Genomic DNA, 6,000 nt, shown 5'->3' with positions numbered 1-6,000 from the left:
CTGCTGATCCAAGTCCAACACTGAGTTTGTAAAACATGTTTGTCAATCATTTTGTTTGGTTTCTGAGGAAAATGATTCAATAACTTGCTGCTAATACACAACATTTCATCATATTTCCTCATAACCCTCTTTTGTCTGACCATTTGATCCCATTTGAATTTGCAATAAAGGATCCACAGAGTTTGGTGACAATAATGACAGTAGATGTTTGTGTGAAAGTGCTAGAAGCAAATGAGTGTGTGATGTTCTTTCAGTGTTGCACTTTGTAGACGCTCCCTGAGCACTGGTCTCACAGCCAGCTGCACATAGAGACCAGTGTTGTTAGTCCAGGTCAGAAGATGACTTGTTGGAATGAAAATGAGCTTGTAGTTTGTCTGCTTTAATCATGTGACTGGAAAAAGGTGTTGGACTTCAAATATGTCCATTTCTTTCACACTTCACCTTTAAAAGTGAAGCCTTGTGGTTCCTGGAAGGAAAAACACGACTTTTTCAAGTCTTTGTCCTGTTTTTATGAGAAATGTACGACTTTAATGTGAAACATTCAGAGTTTTTCTCTTGTTGTGTTTGTTTGAAGCTGCTTCCTGTTGGCTTCAGCTGTTTGGAGTTTCCATTTTCTAAACTTCTACATTCTGAACCTTCTTCAGCTCTGAACAGATGATGAAACACTGAATGATTTCAAGCTCACACTTTGTCTAATAAACTTACATCTTTCATTCTTTATACAGATTGATGGACTGTGGTTTGTCAGAGATCAGCTGTGATTATCTGGCAGCAGCACTGAAGTCCAACCCCTCCCATCTGAGACAGCTGGACCTGAGTAACAACAACAAGCTGCAGGATTCAGGAGTGAAGCATCTGTGTGGTTTCCTGGAGAGTCCAGGATGTGGACTTGAAACTCTGGGGTCAGTCAGCATGTTTTAGTTGTGCTGAGATGAATATGATGTGAAAGTTGTGCTGACACTAAACTGCAGACATCAGGCTGATATTATACTGATCCACACTGAGGATCTTCATGGTAAAGTCTGTTTTCTTCTTCTCTGGTTTAGTCCATTGACTGCAGCAGAACAATGTTCACATTTCAAACCTTCAAAGAAGAAGAAAAATCCTCCACTGGATAATTCACTGTGAAACTCTCCAACTCTTCATTCCACCTTAAAGTCTGTGTGACACTGAAACTAAAGCAAAATGTGCGTTTGCTTTACAGACAGCAGTCCAACACAAACATACACACATCATCCAAAACACAGTCCAACATCCAAATCTCCTCCACTGCCAGCATGAATGATGGGAAAGAGAAGGAGGAACACTCTGACATTCAGGGTTAGAATGAGTTTCATGAAGCAGACGGTGAAGATCAAAGCTGCATTAGAAGCTTACATGAATGAATGAGTGGACAGAAGTGGACAGAGATCATCTGAAGCACTTCAAAGGCTTTAAATCAGCACATTTCTCTTTATTCTTTATCAACTCTGTTAGTTTCTCTCAGTTTTCTGTGGAATGAAGCTAACAGCAGGCTAATAAGATGCTGACCAATAGGTTTCTATTAAAGGTTGTAATTTGTATCTGAAAAAGTGCTTTGGCTCAGCAGGGATCAGCTTACAGGTAGAATACAGCTGCTGGATGGGATTAGCATGTCATAGCTATCTACCAAACTGCTAACTGGGGATTTCAGGCCATCTATGGATCATTTTTGCTAACTGTTTATTCAGCTTAGGCTCACAGGGCTGCAGCCTGTGCCCTAGCTGTCATAGGGCAAGAGGCGTGGTCCACCTGCACAGGTGAGCAGTCCATCACAGGGCCAACAGAGAGAGACAGAGAAGCACTCTCTCACATCCACACCTACAGCCAATTTAGAAGCACCAATGAACCTAAGCAGCATTTCATTGGACTCTTGAGCATTCTCAATCATCCACAGAAAGGCCAACAAGCTCCAAAAAGTTTATTCTGTTCATCTTAAGGCACTAGTGGGAGAACCACTTTTCCCATTTCATCCCCAAATTCTTCAGTCTCCAGCTGACTGCAGGCCAAATCTTATAAACAGTACTCATCATACACTGCCACCTACTGAAACCAGCTCACTGAAGGAACAATGGATTACAGGTCAGTTCCTTAATCATAGAGGTGGAAATTCTCATGACCATTGATCAACAATCATAGGACCTTAAACTTTGTTTCACTGATCAATGGTCATGAGAACCATAAATATCAAATTCACCAGGAGGATCAATGAAAAGCATGGCAGGGTTAGCCTTCTTAGACTGTGAGATTTCCATCAGTAATCAGGGGACATCTCAAAGCTTCTTCTTCTGCTGATTCAGCCGTAATTCCTCCTTGTTCTGCATCCCCATCCATGGGTTTGATTCCTTTCATCCACTGGAGCACAAACTGGGTGTCATCCTCTGCTTTACTTTTACACTGATTTTAACACTTTATCTCTCTTTCAACAACAGCGTGCCTCAAGGGAGGCTTCTCTCCTCATAACAATCAGCTTCTTCTGCCTGAGAACAAGTGGTTATCCCAGCTGGACTTATGGAAAAGCTGGAAAGGCTCAAAGAAAGATCCATTTTTCCGAGAAAGAGAGAAGGAGAAATCGATGATCCAGTGAGAACAAGCCTTTAAGTGATCCCAGTGGGTGCAGTCAGGAGCAGTCCCTCAGCTGAGACACATTTCTTCTAAACAGACTGGTCTCTGTGTGGCAGTTTGAGCTCTCTTCAGTGCTGTGACCTGACAGAACTGGTCCATCACATCAAGGAAGGGTCCCCGACACAACAGATGTAACATAGTCTACGCTTGTTGGAGTCCCAGGAGAAATGATTCAGGATTTATACATCGGGAAACCAAACAACCTCTGGCTACAACACTGATCAGCAACCTATCAGGCCAGGACTCTGCAGTCTATTTACACCTACAGGCCAGTGGACACTCATTTTTCAATGATGAGGATGTAACATCTTGGACAGGGAAGAAACGCTGGTTTGAGGGCGGAGTCAAGGAGGCCATTTATGTAATAAAAGGAAAGACCATCTCAGATTAAGGTGGTGGGTTTGTCAGGGTACATCTGTGATTATCTTAGCAGCACTGTGATTGCAGCCATCCCCAAGCTCTCTGTGAATGGAACTCATGGCCATTGATCAGTGGGTTTGATGGTCAACAATTGTTGATTAATGGTCATGGAGAATTTGCATAAGTAGGATGAAGGAACTGACCTCCCAGCCCATTGTGTCTTCAGTGAGCTGGTTTCAGTCATTATGCAAATGTACTGTTTATAAGATTGAAACCTGGAGAATGTCAGCTGAGACTGAAGAAGTCACCTGGATGAGTGACTGTAAACCTTTTCTCACCACAAAACGCTGACACGTCCAGATGAACAGAATCAACATTTGGAGATTTCTCTGGACTGTGGGAGAGACATCCAACCAAGTTTCCACAGAAAAGGCCAACAAGCTTCAACCTACAACCTTCTGGAATGCTTCCAGGCACTAGCTGGAACCATCTGGATTTTGGGCATTTCAGCCCAAATCCTGCATCTTCCTGTTTGGACACCAGGCCAGCTCCACTAACACTTTCTCATCAGACACTGCCACCTAGTGGAGGAAAAAACATTTCCATTTCAAGCTTCAGATTAAAAATCCAAAGATTAGAAAGAGGTGGAGGTGGTGGGGCCTAGTACAGTCCCATCACTGAAGTCCATAGGACACTTAACCTTTGTTTCCATATGCTGCATCACTTCCTGTTGTTCCAAGGAGGACTGGAAAATGTGTGAAAATCTCCTCAGTCAGTTCCTTCAGCACACTTCAATCATTTCCTGCTGAACAGCATCAGGTGTGTGGCTTTTTCTCTTTGGTCCCACTCCAGAGATTTCCACAGCAACACCTCATGTGTGGGACGCTCAGAGCTACCAGCCCTGTTGCTACAATGGACAAAGCTCTTCATTGAAATCAAAGATATCAAAGCTGAATCCAATGAAGTCCAAGTCTTCTGCTGATTCAGCATCACATTCATCTTTGCTCCTTGAGAACTGCATCCCTGTCATGGACTTCATTCCTTTCCAGCATCATCCTTGAGTGTCCCTTGGATCTCAGCTCATCCTCTGCTTTACTTTTGGACTGATTTTGCTGCTTTGTCCTTCTCTTTCAACAAGTTTCTGTGCCTCAATCTTTTCTTCTCTCCTCATAACAAGACACTTGGAAAGCCTGAGAACATGTTGGAGTGATTTACTAATCCAGAATAGATTTGGGGAAAATACTCCTGATGTTTTCAAAGTAATTGTCATTTTCCCATAAAGAAATGTGAGCAGCTATGAGCTGAAATCGATGATCTGTTTTGAGAACATGTTGCCTTTCATAAAAGTCCCAGTGGGTGCAGTCCAGCAGTCTCCTCTGTCCCAGTATAGAGTCTTTGGTCCAGACTGGACAACTGTGTGCCCAGTTTGAGCGCTCTTCAGTGCTGTGACCTCACAGACCCAGAGGGGCCATCACATCACATGTAGAACTGCAGGAGGTGGAGCCACAACACATGTCCAATACTTAGTTGTCTTGTTGGACCAACTGGAAGAAATGATTCAAGGACTTAGTCACAGAACAGAGATTCAAATCAGTCCAAAATCCAACAGTGATCACACAGCAATATAAGAATAGAAACTCTAACAGTTTCCTGTTTGAACATGCTTCCAGATGGCTTCAAGCAAACAGGATGTTCCATTTTCTAAACTTCTACATTCTGAACCTTCTTCAGCTCTGAACAGATGATGAAACACTGAATGATTTCAAGCTCACATATATGTCTAATAAACTTACATATATATATATCTTTATATATATATGTGGATATATGGTTTGTCAGATATCAGCTGTGATTATATGGCATATATATGAAGTATATATATATATATCTATATAGCTGGATATATAATTAAACAACCTGAAGAGTCCAGATGTGAAGCATATGTCTGATCTTCAGCATAGTCCAGATATACAGACTGGTGACTCTGTGGTCAGTATATATGATGGAGTGAGTGGGTGGTGCTGTATAGCAGTATATATACTAATATATATATAGGATGAAACAAAGATCCAGTGTTATGTAAAGCTGCATATATCTCAGTGAATATATAGAGGAGAATGGTGACAGGCTTCAGGATTGGATATAAATACTTTGTTTCGGGACCTTTCTGGTCACCATAGTTTTGGCTGACATATTTTGATCAAACACAGCCAATCAGGCAGAAGAACAAAACATCAAGAAGACCAATGACTGCATTCATGGACCTAAAGAAAGCTCCAGCTGATCCAGTGAAGAAGGACAACAGTCTGACTAGGTGAGGAAGACCTTAGTGATCCCAGATGTTTGGATGGAATTCCTCCAGTTAACATTTGGAACCATCTTTTTCTAAACACGGGTTGTTGTGGCTTACAGAGCTCAGAAACACTGCGCCAAAAGCTTCTTCTAATGAATGATCAGGTCCAAACACAAACAGAAAAACATTTTCATCAACTGTTAATGCAAAATTGGCAAAGATTATACAAAAGTGAAGCAACTCTGAGTCAACAGTACAGTCCCAGCCTCATCAGTCCCTGCTGCAGTCTATTTATACAGGCCAGTGGACATCACTGAATGATGCTGATGAAACATCCTGGAAACAGGGAGTTTATCTCCTCTGGTTTCCTTCGGAGTCTCTGCAGGTGGTGATGATGGTAAAGACCATCTCTGAATGTGAGGGGGAGAGAGGAGCATCTGTCACCATGATGATCCAGAGATTGCAGCAGCAGCAGCAACTCTCTGTAGATGGGACTCTGACTGGGCCATGATCACTGGTTTGTGGGATGGAGCTTCATCCAGCAGTGAATGACAGAGATGAAGTGCAGATGACAGCCCAGTGTGCAGAGTGAACTGGGCTGAGAACAGCTCCACTGTCAAACACAATGTAGAGTCCAGCATCAAACCTGTGAGTGTCCCTCTGGATCTGACAGAGGATCATCAGTGTATCTGGACAACTCTGCT

This window comes from Oreochromis aureus, linkage group 3 (assembly GCF_013358895.1).
Source record: "Oreochromis aureus strain Israel breed Guangdong linkage group 3, ZZ_aureus, whole genome shotgun sequence".
NCBI lineage: Eukaryota > Metazoa > Chordata > Actinopteri > Cichliformes > Cichlidae > Oreochromis > Oreochromis aureus.
This window is presented reverse-complemented; position numbering follows the sequence as displayed.